This window comes from Talpa europaea (genome assembly GCF_964194135.1).
Source record: "Talpa europaea genome assembly, chromosome: 5".
Taxonomy (NCBI): domain Eukaryota; kingdom Metazoa; phylum Chordata; class Mammalia; order Eulipotyphla; family Talpidae; genus Talpa; species Talpa europaea.
In genome coordinates this window covers 37,470,304-37,484,830 of record NC_140071.1, presented here as the reverse complement: position 1 = coordinate 37,484,830, position 14,527 = coordinate 37,470,304, and the positions used below count along the sequence as shown (strand labels likewise).

At 37.2% G+C, this 14,527-nt stretch overlaps 1 protein-coding gene across 1 annotated transcript in view; it reads left to right on the top strand.

Moving 5' to 3' along the window:
- The window catches only part of ADGRV1 (adhesion G protein-coupled receptor V1), a gene marked incomplete at both ends in the record, with an annotated part of 443,017 nt that overhangs the window by 205,062 nt on the left and 223,428 nt on the right, over positions 1-14,527 (top strand). The window lies entirely within an intron of this gene.

Here is a 14,527-nt window from a genome sequence, read left to right as displayed (position 1 = left end):
GTTTTGGTTAATCACTTGTTTACCAAAGTATCCTTTACATGTTTGTTATTTTTTTTAAGGGCCAGTGAAATAAATCAGAAACACCATGTGATGTGTGATTCAGATCTTTCACATAAAGAAACATAAGCAAATAAACTAAACAAAGCAAAAGTAAACTTATGTATAGAGATTAGAAGACTATAATACTGGTCACAAGAAGGGAGGGGGGGTGGATAATTGGGTGAAGGGGGTCAATTTTATGTTAAAGGATAAATTTGGACTTTTAGCTGTGAACTTAAGGTATGTTATATAGAGATATGACTTATAAAGATGTAGACCAGAAATTTATATAGTGTTATAAAGCAAATTTTTCCAATAAAATTAAAAAAATAAACATTTAAAGATGGTTAAGAGTTTAGGGATAAGAATTAAAAGTAGGTCTTGCTCTGAGAATTGGGAACTTGAGACGAACATTTATGATTATATACGAGTAGAGCTGTAAATGAATTAGAAAAGCATTTCCTAAACTTTGATATAGGCCACTTGTTAACATTCAGGTACTAAACCAGTCAGTCTAAAATGGGTTTCTGGGTCCTGCTAGTCAAGAATTTAATCAGCTATATTGTGACTCACTACAGCTCTGGTTCTCGATTCTGCCACTGCTGATTCTGCTGTTACTGCTTTTATTATTATTACTACTACTAAACTCAGACTGTCAACCTATTTTCCTTATAATAAAAATATTTTCTCAGAAAATCTCATTAATTAAATTTTTGCTTTCATTTAAGTGTCACTACCTCTGAAACTGCAAATATTGATCTTTCCTTCTTGAAGGAAAGACTTCTGCAGTTGCTTCCTTGTGGTTTTCTTGCCACCCTCCCCCTCCCTGTTTGTTCAGAAAAGGGAAACTTCTTAGACAACCATACTCAGAATGCGAACAAGGTTCTTACTTTGGTCTTTCTCATAGTATCTCACACTTTACAGAACTCCGCAGTGTTGTTTTCACATATAAAATAAACTACTATCTTGAGAAAGTTTATCCATCTCCTCCCAAAGAAACTATTCTTTTGTTCTTATAAAGAGCTCATGAGTGCCCTCCTTTAATTATGTGAAGCTTCAGTTGTTAATTTTTGTACAAAAGACTTCTGAGGTATTTGACTGTACCTTTTCCTCATGTAGAGACCAATTTGGTGGACATGGAAAATGAACATTCTGCACACAACTATGAATCTGTCCTTTAAGTTGAATTTAAGTTATTTGATTCTAATGTGCATGTGTTCATCAATGTGGTCAAAAGATGCTCATGGTCATTACTATGAAAGCCTAATATCCATTGCACAATCACTTAATAAAATTAAAACCAGCAAATTGAGTTAACCCTACTCATCCCAGGTCAGGATCATCATTCACATCTGTCACGTGCACTATTGCGATTGTGCCTTGGAAAATACCAAGCAGGATATGCACACATGACACAGAACTTCATGGATGGTCAGGGAATGAACTACATATGTACATAGATGATCTCTTCTACAGTGTATTCTAACTCACTGCATAAGCCAAGGATGGGATCTCAGCTTGGTACGGCTCCTGGGAACAAACAGAATCTGATCTGGTTGTTAAAGGATGTAAAATATTTGAAGACTTAGAATGTGACCTATTCTAGATAAGGAAAAGAAGGATAGAGGCATGGAAGTTATAGTGAATTGGTGCATAGAGAGACAGATAAGCCAAGTGCAGGTGGAGGGGCTGCGTATTTCGGAGAAATACGTGAAATTTTGAGGGTGTTAGTACAAGAAAGCATGATACAAAAGAAGTGTTTTTAAGGATTAATCTGGCTATTAGGAATCAAGTGAAAAATGTTTTTTTAAAAAAGATTTATTTATGCGTACAAGAGCTGGGGTACAGGTCAGAGATATGGGGGGTGAGAGGATTCACCAGAGACAGAGTGGGGAACAGAACAGGCAGACTGACTGAAATACACTGCTGAGGGGAGCAGCAGGCGAGACAGGAGAGGTCTGCTGTGCCATGTGAGTTTCTCTCTAGCCAGCCAGGGGTCAAACTCGTGCTGCAGAGGCTGCGGATTGCTTCATAGTGCGGTGCTTAACCCCTTACACCACCAGGGAGTCCCTCAAGTGAAAAATAAAGTAGAAGAGAGATGGAATTTGGGAGGTGAGTTTATAAACAGGGAAGGTGGGCAGTTTGTAACATTATCTGGTTATGATGGGAGTTGTGAGATTGGACAATGGTAGTGACAATAAGAATTCAAAGGAAGCAAGAAGAGCTAATAAAAACATCCTGGTTTGCCTTATGAAAGTTTTGCAATTTTGCTTTTCTCCTTAAATCAATAAAAACATGCTACATTGCAAGTTTTATTCTATAAACATTTCCTTGGCCTCCCCTGGAGGCGCAGGTGGTTGAGCGCAGTGCTGTGAAGCTGTTTGCAGCCTCTGCAGTGCTGTTTCAATCCTGGCCGGCCAGTGAGGGTCCCATATGGCATGGCAGACCTCTTCTGTCGCGCCCGCTGCTCCCCTCAGCAGTGTATTTTGTCAGTCTGCCTGTTCTGTTCCCCACTCCATCTCTGGGGAAGCCTCTCACCATCTTGCACATCTGGCCTGTACCCCAGTTCTTGTATGAATAAAAAATAAATCTTTTAAAAAAAGACATTTCTTATAAAGAAAGCAAAACATTTCAAAACAAAGCATTATATGAAGTAGAGATTATGAGATAGATACTAGTATTTCTACTATTTTACAGGTGAGGAAATTAAGACATGGAGAGTTCTTTACTTGCCCTAGGACATATAGTGATACATGACTGAACCAATAGTTGAACACTGGCCAGGCTGCAGACCTTGCCTGTAGCCACTGTGGTATACCACCTCATAAATCAGTAATTAATGGGATTTACTCTATCACCACGGGAGGCAAATGACTTTAAGGTGACTTTGAAGTGTGGTTAGTTTTTATTTCACTTAAATAGAAAATGATGACACCATGTATACACATATGGAAGAGCACAAATGTAACCCCCAAATGAAAAATTAAAAAAAAAAATAGAAAATGATAGAGAAGGATACTTATACTCCTGGGTATTAGGAGTTTAATGTTAATATATAGCACATTTCAGATTTAGATGTCAGTTTCATAATCCGGTCTTGACTATAAAAAGAGTGTTTTTGGAACTTGTTTTGTGGAGAATCTGTGATTATAGACTATACATAAAGGTTTAAAGGTTTGTATTTTTGGCTCTGAAGTAAGTGATTTACCTGTGTTGTCATGATTATTCCTTGTAATAAGCAGATAAGTACTATTATCCTCCCTTTTTCCAGATGGAAAAGAATAGGACTAAGAGAAGTTAAGGACCTGTCCTAATCTTCATAGATATCATGTAACTGGAAGGAAGATTCAAATCCAGATCTGTCTGGTTCCCAAACCCATGTGTGTAATGCTGTGTCATCTGGAATGAAAATCCGTAGAAGCAGATAATTAGAGCACAGTTAGTTTCTGGAGCCAAGGAAGGGAAAAAAAGGTCTCAAATGGCAGGACTGAGCATCCGTGGGAGATTAGTCCTCACATCCCCCAAGAGCAAAGTCACTGAAAACCTTGGAGATGATGAAAATTAGGTGAACAAGGTTAGAGAGAAAATGAATAGGGAGAAAATATCTTTTGAGACCACACCTGAGAGAAGTTTGGCAGTGAAAGAGGAGGCTATCAGGATATAGGAAGAGGGAACAGCTCTGGTGCCTGTGATCTTGAAAGGCTTGCTGGAGGAAGCAAGGGCCTGGGGCTACCACCCACCAAAGGGGCCAGTCTTCCTCTCCCACAGGTAATTTCCTTTTTGGAAAGTACACTCTCTAGATAAAAGGGGGATAGGAATTCATGAGTTTCTCTTTGCTTGTACAGTTTCTCTGTATTTATACATTTTGATGACTTTGAAATTTTTTATGCCTAAGGCAGTCAACACCCTGTTACTGTGGCTAATCACCTCATACCTGGGACAAGGCTAGCGCTCTTTTCTGAGCTTTTCTTTCCATTTCTTAATCCAGATTTCTGTGAAAACCTTAATTTGTGGTATTACACAGTTTTCATGTGTACTTGAAATAATTATGAAGCAAATTTGTAACTACTGACCAGCAAATAATTTTATAATCCCCTCTATAGTCATATTAATACTACCATACAATGATAATATGCTGTTCATGAGTATGCGCTTTGAAGAGTTAACGTGATTGGGTTTCCAAATGGAGTAAAACTTGAATATTCCAAGTATTACGTATCTTAGGAATGAATGTTTATTTTTGTTTTCTTCTTGCTTGAATACAAGTCTTCTTGATCAAAGTTTTCGTTCTTAAAATCTTAGTTATAAAATCCAGACCATGTTTTTTCAGCAAGTATCAAAAGTTCAGCTCCACCGTAGACTGTTCTCACTATGTTGAAAACAAGTGGATGCTGAAGATACAAAAATAGTATCATGGTCACCCTACTGGGAAATTCGAACTTTCCCAAATGTTGAAGTAGCAAAGCAACAGAAAGAGTGAGTAATATTCTGAATGAGGCTACAGTGACATTATCATGTTTGCAACATGACTTTTGTTACTAGGAAAATTTGTGAGGCCAATCCAGATTTTACCAGGAAATACCAGTTTGGAATCTTCTATTACAGCCTCAGAAACATAAACTGTCCTTGACTTTCAAAAGACTTCTTTTGATGTCCCAGCTAGGGAAAGTCAGCGTCTGAGAAAAATTGTTTTTATGAATGCTTAATGATAGCTCTAAAGAACCTTGAGTAACAAATATGGAGCAATAATACCTGTTAGCTCCAATAGAAAAACAGTGAGAATGCCTGCCTTGCAGAGTTGCGAAGAGGACAATACATCATGCTCCAGAAAGCAGGAAAGCCAGGACCTGGGTATGGAGGTGTCAGAGGAGGAGGGGAAGGAGGAGCCAAGCAGCACTGCAAAGGCCTTTTGGCTTCTACCGTAGTCGAACGCTTCTGAATGTCCTCTGAAGAACTGAGCCTTTTTTTCTGTGCTTGTGGTTTTCTTAAATCAACTGCAGGGAGGGGACAATTTTTTCAACCCCGCCCTTTTTAAATAGTTTGTTTTAACAAGTCTGTTACCACACCTGTAACTATACTATTCCAGAAAGACTTTTCTGTTTGTCTTCATTTATCTAGGCATCATATTTCACTTTGCTTTGCTTAGATTTTTCAAATGAGATTTCCCCAAGTTTAAGTATTTTTAAGTGTTGTGTTCTTATTGTTTGTGTTGAATTATTAGAAGCATAAGAAATAAGTGTATAACACCTGCTAAGGGAAAATTGCATGTGCACATATATGTGTATGCATGTATATGACATGAACATGTGTATGTTTTCATTTGAAATAGGCATCTATTTAAAAAATAGATGTTTATTATGAAATGCTCAGTATTAAGGGCTAACATGTACTTGATATGCACAGTTTCATGTCATTGGTATCACATTCTTTGAGACAGCAGAATTATTATTGCTTCTCTATTGCACATGAGAAAGTTACCATCTTAGAAGATTACGTTATACCTCCCAGTTCCCACATCAGGTTGTTCCCTCAGCACCCCTCAGTGTAGGACATTTCAAAACCTCCCTTTGCTTCAATGGAGCAGAACAGCTTGGTCTTCTTGAAGACAGACTTTTTTAATATCTTGTTGAGAGGAGATTCATGTACCATCCATTTCACTTGTTGATAGTATAAAATTCAGTAGCTTTTAGTATATACCAGGTTACATACCCCTGACCACAGTCAGTTTGTTTTCTAGATTAATTTTCTTTTCTATACTTAACATTTACTACTATACTAATTATGTTGGTAGGTCTCTCTGCAATGTCTTTTTAACTGTCTTTTTATGAATCTTCTCAAAGAGTGGCCCTTACAATATTGGTTGGACAAGTCTTAGAAGTTTCTGAGCTGTAGTTGTGTGCTTTACTAAGGTGCCTTACATTTATTTAGCTCTCTACCTTGCTAAGCTTTAAGTTCCTGGGCAAAGAGACAATTCTATATCATATACTATGCCAAAAGGATAAATAAGAGGGCCTAAATAACATAGTTCTAAAAATAAAGCAGCCATTATTACAGGTTTATTGGTTGTGTTCCATCTAGAACCACCTTAATGGCAGAACCCCATTTGGAGCCTATCTTCCAGGCACATATACTCTGTGTTCTGCCAGGGATGGGGAGGAACATGGTTGCAGGCATTATCTTTTGGTTAGTGTTATTGCCAAGTTGAAACATTTGCATGTCACACATCAACAACAAGGTGCATTTCATGGCCAATTTTTTTTTAAGATTTATTTATGCATACAAGAACTGGGGCACAGGCCAGAGGTGTGGGGGGTGAGAAGATTCAACAGAGACAAAGTGGGGAACAGAACAGGCAGACTGAAAATACACTGCTGAGGGGAGCAACAGACAAAACAGGAGAGGTCTGCTGCACCATGTGGGTAGCTCCCTGGCAGGCCGGGGATTGAACTCATGCTGCAGAGGCTGCAGATAGCTTCATAGTGCTTGCACCACGTGGGAGGCCCTCATGGCCAAATTTTATCTGTAGCAGATGAAATGACAAGATATTAGGATTTCCTCTCTATTGCACTTGAGAAACTTGATACTTCAAAAGTTTACGTTTTTGCCCCAGGTCCCACATCAGGCAGTCTGTCAGCTCCAAAGTCAACATTTCCCTCACCACCCCACCGTGAAGGGCACCTCAAAACCTCTTAATGGTGCTTTTCCCTGGTTCCACAGAGCAGAACGTGCAAGGAATTTTATGGGGTTTGGCATGGAATCAGATTCCACAGCCACCACAGTTCTCACCTCTGAGCACTAACTAGCATTCCCATTTATGCTCTTGCCCCTCTGGAACACAGAAATCAAAGTTAATGAAATTCAACTTGTGCATATATATATAATCAATTTTTGCATACTTTGGAAGTTTTTTAGTATGGATTTCCTCTTTTAAAAGATGCAGAGAAATAATATATTGGGAAATTGAATGCATTCTATCATACTGCTTTTAGAGTATATAGCAGTTGACCCTTTTTAGCCTATTCCTTCATACAGTAGCCTCCAAAAATTCCTCTTGGTTTTGTGCTGGCCCCTTTTTAAGCTGTTCTCAGCAGCCAGAGAAGACCTTTAAAGACTAAGTCCACTCAAGTCATTTCCCCACCTATCATCCTTCTGTGACCTCCTATTGCACATGTGAGAAGAAATTCTGATTTTCATCCAACAGACCCTTGAGGATGGTCCCTGCTTGATCTTCTTTCAATCTCCTACCATGTCTACCCATTCACCAGCTTCACCCTCAGTGAGAGCTTTATAGTTTCCTTAAACATGTCACCACCTGCGCCTCCCTGGTGGCGCAAGGGGTTAAGATGCAACCTATGAAACTGTTCGCAGCCATTGCAGCACGAGTTTGATCCCTGGCAGCACCAGTTTGATCCCTTCTGCTCCCCTCAGAAGCAGCCAGTCTGCCTGTTCTGTTCCCCGCTCTGTCTCTGGTGAATCCTCTGCCCACCCCCCCACACCTCTGGCCTATACCCCAGTCCTTGTATGCATAAATATATAAATCTTTAAAAAAAACTTATGTCACCTGTTTATCCTGGGTCTTGGATTTTAGTTTATTCCTAAGCCTAGAAAGTTATGCATATTTGCTCATTCAAATATCCATCATGCGTCCTTCATTCATGCTCACCTCATAACAGCCTACCTGACTAGCCTTCTTGCCCCATAATACACATCACTTAGATTTCAATCATATATCAATATCAGAATTTTCTTGCTCATTTATTGTATGCTTTGCCTTTCCTTACTTTCTACTTCCCATTTCCTAGATGTAAACTCCATTAGATCAGGAATCTGTCTTACTCCTGCTATTTCTAGCAACCACAAAAAGCTTTTTGGCACATACTGGATTTTCAAAAACTGCATAAAATTATGAGAAAAACAATGAAGTGAAAAGATATTAATTGTAGACTTGCTCCTAAAGAATGTTCTTCACCCACTTAAAACTAACCTGTCACCATGTACTCATGAACATAAGCTCTTCCTATATTTTTAATTCCTTAAAGAAAAATCAGAATAAAAAATTATATCCTTATGGAATCATATCATTGTAGTGGCCTACAACTTTAAACAAGATGCATTGTACATCTTGGTTTATGATTAAATGTGTTAAATTCAGAATGAGTTTTTCTAGAAGAAAAATAGTTGTAAAGAAAAGTTAGATCCCAGTCAACCATCAAAGCCCACTTAACTCTTAATCTGGCTCTTATGTATCCTAATTGTACTTTGTAACTTTTCTTCACCTTGAAACACATTCTGATTTCTGATGGAGAACAAGAAAACCCTTGCTGTTCCCACAGCCTCTGTTATATGGCTCTCCTTTCTTCAAAAATAAATAGAAGCAGATAACAAGGGATCAGGAGGGAAGTGGGGTGGGGAGAGTGAGATGAATTAGAGATGAGGCAGAACTCTAGAAATCAGCTTTCTGGCTTTAAGTAGGTGCTTCTGCAAGAGAGTTGGATAGCAAATGTTAAGATTTCTGAAGTTTGTGAATATAGAGTGGGCTTAAAGATGTGGCTCTTAAAACAGCTTTAGAAACATCTTGACAAGGTTAGAGATGGGAGATTACCCACTGGAGTATACAGAAAAAGTATTCTTAAATAAGATAATTTATATATTCCATAAGAATAAGATTTTAAGATTGAGTTTAGACAAGATAACTGATTATAATAGCTAATTGTAATAGCTAACTAGTAAATGTCTATAGTGTCAAGGTAATTAATAGGTGCTATTGAAATTAGGGTGTTATTAAAATTAAAATTAGGATAGAAGTAATAAGGTTGTCCTGTTAATAATATGTTGGAGTTAGGACTGAGATGCAACACCCTGACATACTGCAGTATGCCTAGACATAACGAACAACCCTGTCATGTTTAGGTCATGTTTATAATTATGATGAAACTACTATTCGTTTCTGAGTTTATTATGTGAGATACTGCATCCCAAAAGTCATTTAACCTATGAGTAGCTGAAAGTGTCTATTACGATGACTGGTGTTTTGAAAACAAGTGAGTTAGTGAGATGCAACAATCGCAAAACCTATTCCTTCAAAAAAAAATACTAAAAATTAAAATGTTTGCTTGTAAGGAGTATGGCTTTGTACCTTGGAAATCTTTAGGAAAAAATGAAAATATTTAAAAACGTTCCTTCTTTGAATCTGCTTTGAGAAATGTTCAATAAATAGTTGTTTTAGAAGGGCAACATAAGGATTTTAAATTACATATATGTAGGTGGGTAAGTATTGCTTACAGTTTTCCACTCTACCAAAGGCAAAAAGAGTCTCAGATTAACTCCAGGGAATCACAACACCTGAATTGTTACTGTTTCAAATTTGGCCATACTCATCTTTTAATTGTCAGGTTACTTTGTACTTGTGTGAGACCCCATTAAAACATGATCTTGTATTGTGAAAGCATGCCACACTTGTGTACCCTAAGAATTAGGAATTTCTCTCTTGAAAATGTTTATCAGGGGCCTCCCTGGTGGTGCAAGGGTTAAGATGCAACCTATGAAGCTGTATGCAGCCACTGCAGCACGAGTTAGATTCCAGCCAGCCAGGGAGCAACCCATATGGCGCAGCAGACCTCTCCTGACTCTCCTCAATCTGCCTGTTCTTTTCCCCACTCTGTCTCTGGTGAATCCTCTCACACACACCCCACACCTCTGGCCTGTACCCAGTTCTTGTAGACATTAAAAAAAAAAAAAAAAGAAAATGTTTACCAGAGTTAGTGACTGAAGATTCTTGAGTGAATATAAAAAAGTCAGATGAGAGCAAGAAAATCTGCCTGCCACCTCTTACTGGAATCTTAATCAGAGCAACAGAAAAATCTATTCTGTAGATAACAAGCAGTACCTTTTCTGGAATTTTTGTGGACGCCAAATTTAAATTTATCTCCTTGTATACAACTGTTCATTGTGCTCATTTTGCACGTATTTAGATGTCATGTATTCTATCAGGCTCTTTGCTAGAAACTGCAAACATGAAGATGAATAAGATACAGGTTAGCCCCTCAAGCAATATGTAGTCTACTAAGAAGGGAATATACAAGCAGTTAAGTGAGTGCAACAGAGTTTTATAGACATGTGGTAGCAGTCTGAACAACGTATAGTGGGAACAAAATAGGGAGTCATTCTATTCAGGGTGGGGGTGGGGTCAGGAAAATCTTTATAGAGATGAGAATGCTTAAAGCTGTTTTGAAAGATGAGAAGTCTTCACCAGGTAAAATCTACATATAATTAAAATGCAGACATTAGTAAAGGGAGAGGAATGGGCTGTGTCTGGCAGGATTAGTGATGCAAAAAGGATTACTCTATACCAGACTATATTCTGTTTATTCTGCAAGACTTCATGGATGGTTAAACTGATTAAGCTCTAATGGCAAGGAAGGGAGATTTATACCTGGTTCAGACCTGGAAGAGATGAAGAATCATCTCCACACCTGAACATAACTGATATTTTGGAAAGGATGAAATATTTTGAGAAGGAAATGAGGCTTTCTTACAGGTTTTTCTAGGATAAAAATTTGGGTGGCACAGTTACATTTTTGTGTGTCATGAGTATTTTTCTTAGAAATGTGTTAAATGTTTTAGTTTGGTAATTTCACAGTATCTACTTCTCCATTGCAAGTGTGCATAGAATAATCAGAAGTCTGATCTGTAAGGTCAGTAGGGTTTCACATTATTTTGGGTCTTTCATTGAATTTTTGGGGTAATATTTCATAGAAATTAAAATATCTTTATGCATTGAGTATTATTTTCAAGAATAATTCCTCAAAACAAACTCAGCCAACTCTTTGTTATTCAAGTGAAGGAAAAGAAAAAAATCGATACAGGTATAAAGTGTATTTTTCAATATTACTTCAGACACAATCTATTGCAACCATATATTAAGGTCCATAAAGTTGCAACAACTCAGTAACACTTTATTGCAATATTTAAATTTACATTAAATATATTAACACACTGCTACTTTTTGTATGCCTCTTATGTATGTACTAGGGGCAAAATTCACAAAAAAATTACAATGAAATTGTGATAACTCCAGCTGTCTAATTGTGGAAAATACATCCGGTGTATATTTCCGTGATAATACCCTTTGTGAGTTTACTGTGGAACTCATATTCTTGCGATAAAGATAGAATTAAGAGCATAGAAAAATGCAGTAAAAACACCACAGGGGAATATTTGTGGTTTTGTTTAAAATTCAGCATGTGTAACTATTTTCTAAGTTATTAATAGGTTTGAGAACAACAATATAAGCAATTTCTCCTAAATAGAAGCAAGTCTGAGAGAATAGACTTCCGTCAGAAGTGGCTGCTGTTAGGGAGATGGGAAGCTGAATTCAAACAGTTTTGTGAGAAACTAGAAAAGAGGAAGCAATTCAGCTTCACAAATGGTCACTGATATTTGATTTACTCTCTTCAGAGTTTACAAGTGGCTGCCAAGTTATGTATAATGCGCACTGCCTAATCCTTGGAGGCCTCTTTCCAGCTGATGTCTGCGTCAGTAGTGGCCATGAGAGAGGAAGCAACTACAAGAAAAGACTGTTTACCACTTAGATTTAACATGATATTAGAAGGCTAAAGTACTTGGTTTAAAACGCCATTGGAATACTGTTTTATGGAAATTTAAAAGTCGTAGGGATTCCCAGGAGTTACTTAACATCTAGTCCTAAATGTTAATTAGGATCTCATTTCTTAATGGCACCATCTTACCACTTCCTTGGGGGTAGTTATGAAAGGTCAAAGACAGATTTTTAATAAATACTTCTCATGTTTACGGTCATTTGTAAATTCTGTGTGAGATTAAATAAATAAGCAAACTGACTAACAAACCCCAAAGTAGTCACAATAATGTCCTCAAGATGATAGTCTAAAGTGTGCCAGGGATATTTATACAGATAGGAAATGAGGAAACAAGGTAAGTGTGGAATCGGCTGCCTAATGTGCTGCTGTCATCACACCATCTTTACTGTTACACATTTACACTTTTACCACTTACAGATCATGATACACTTGAGGGTAAGGACTCAAACCACATTTATTAAGTTTTCTTCTGCAGACAAACTTGAACAAATGGGGAAAGAAACTGTTGACCAGCCACATGCAAGTAAAGTAGTTCTTTCCCTGGGATAAGTCTACTTCAGCTTTTAAGTGGAGAAGGGTTTAGGGAGAGTATAGTAGAAATAAGGTCATGGCCTCAGACAAGTGTGAATCAACAAGGCCTTTGTTTCTGGTCTCCCCGTCTGCAGCAGGAGAAAGAGAGCAAAAGTATGAACAGTGAAAGTGGGGTGAGAGCTCCAACCTTATCTTCATGACCCTCTACACAGGATTGGAACTCAAGATTTCTCTCCTATTTCTCCAGAAATTGTTTTGATAGACCCTTATTCTTACCAGTAAACCCACTTTATGCATTTGAAAACATTTCCCATGTTTTGAAAGTAAGAGAAGCATCAGGAAGCAAGATGAGATATAAATTTAAAAGGAGATTTGAAAAGAACAAGTAATTTTCACTTGAAAAAAGAAATAAGACATGACATTATGGGAGTGAAACAGTTCAATGTTTTTCAAGTCTAGGTTATAAAATTTTTTGTTACTGTTAAAAAAGGTAATATCTAGTTCCTTTGATTATAGAAGAAGCACTGATTCTCCTCATCAAGAGAAGAATAGCTCTTTCCCCACTTCCTGCTTAGGTTTAGCATGTTTTTGAAGTTTATTTTTCTTTGCAAATATGCTGCTTTGATTTGTTTGATTTTATTCCTTCATTTTTTCCCAAATGGTAAATGTCCTATATTTATTTTGGATTTAAGTAATTCAATAAAAATAAATTCTTTTAAGAAGTCATTTTAAGTTTTTGTTTCCCTTTCATTTGTATAAGTCTTAGAGAGATTATAATATTGTTAATAATGTTGTTTTTGAACTCATATTATAACTCCAACTTTAAGTGTGCTTCATTTTATTTGCACAATAATGCTATCAGTACATATTCTTTGTTTTTTATTACAGCCAACTGAACTGAGTATCACAGAGTATAATTCAGTTTGCCCCAAATACTGTAACTCCAAAGTGGAGCCAAGATTTGCACTCATTTGTGCCTGAATCTCTTTTTTTCCACTAACCTGCCCACAAATGTGTATGTGCATATATATATATATATATATATATATATATATATATATAGTACCTGTCCATGAATATGTGGCAAGTATAGTAGCTACCTTTCCCTTATAACTGAAACTACTGAAGACTTTAATAACCATATAGATGAAATTTGAGCAATCAGGATTAGAGTGTGCCTCTTAGTGGGGAGAATGCATTTTAGGGTAAAGAAAACAGTTTGGGCAGTGCCTTGGCATTAGAAAATTATGGGACATGCTTAAAAAAAATCAAGAGGCAGGACACTGTGATTGACATACATCATCTTTGAATGAGGATATTGGGGGCAGGGGAGCTTAGAAAGGCAGATTTAGATAAGCTTATGGGAAATCTAGGAAGGTCAATCTAGAAGTTAATATTTACTTTCCAGACATTGGAAAGTTTCATCAGAATAATCACGTGATCAGAAGGTCCATCCTGGAGCCACCCCTCAGATCAGCCTCTCTGAGCATTATGGAATTATTAACTTACACAGCTTAATAACTCATGACAATAGCAATAACAATAGCAGCCTCAGTGTGTCACTTTTCTGGAGAATATGGTCAATATTTTAAAAATATAGTAATTTCAACTTTCCCATTTCTTAGTAGTCTCTTACCCAACACTGTACAAATTTCAGCAGTGACTTCTTCTGCTCAGTGACTGCTCTGCAGACCCCAAGGTTCTGTCTGGCGTACTTTGAGTTCTAATATCCACTGCTTTTTCTCTTTTTTGGAGACTTAAACTCTATCTGTTTAGTGAAACATCCTTTTCTTCATAGCTGGGTAATGCTTAGGGCTGCTTTTTAACAAATCAGAACCTGAAGGGGAATACCAAGGTGAGGAACTTTATTATGCATCTCATTCTCAGTTGATAATTGATGGAATATTTTGTAGTTCTAGGATTTTTCAGTACATTGCCAAGAAACTGCTGGATTCCACCTGCACAATTTTTGAAAAGAAATTAAATGATGCATTCCAGGAAGGATTCACATTTGCTCATTATTTCTGGCTTAATCAAGTTAAGGGGAAAGAACAAAAACCGGCTAAGACCAGAGCTCCTGTAACCCAGTGTTGCCGGAAATTATGACCTTGTTACTTTGACATTTGTGTGTGTGTGTGGCAGAGGGTCTAATTATTGGGCTTTTAATAATATTTAAGTACTCATTAGATGTGCTATCGTTTAATAGACTTGTCTGATCACAAACCTTCATTAAAAATCTTAGAAAAGGATTTTTTTCTTTCTTTTTAGTCTTGTATTTTTCCATAACATTCATCTCATTGGATAGTCATAAGAGGTAGACTTTGGTCAGTGGGTCACAG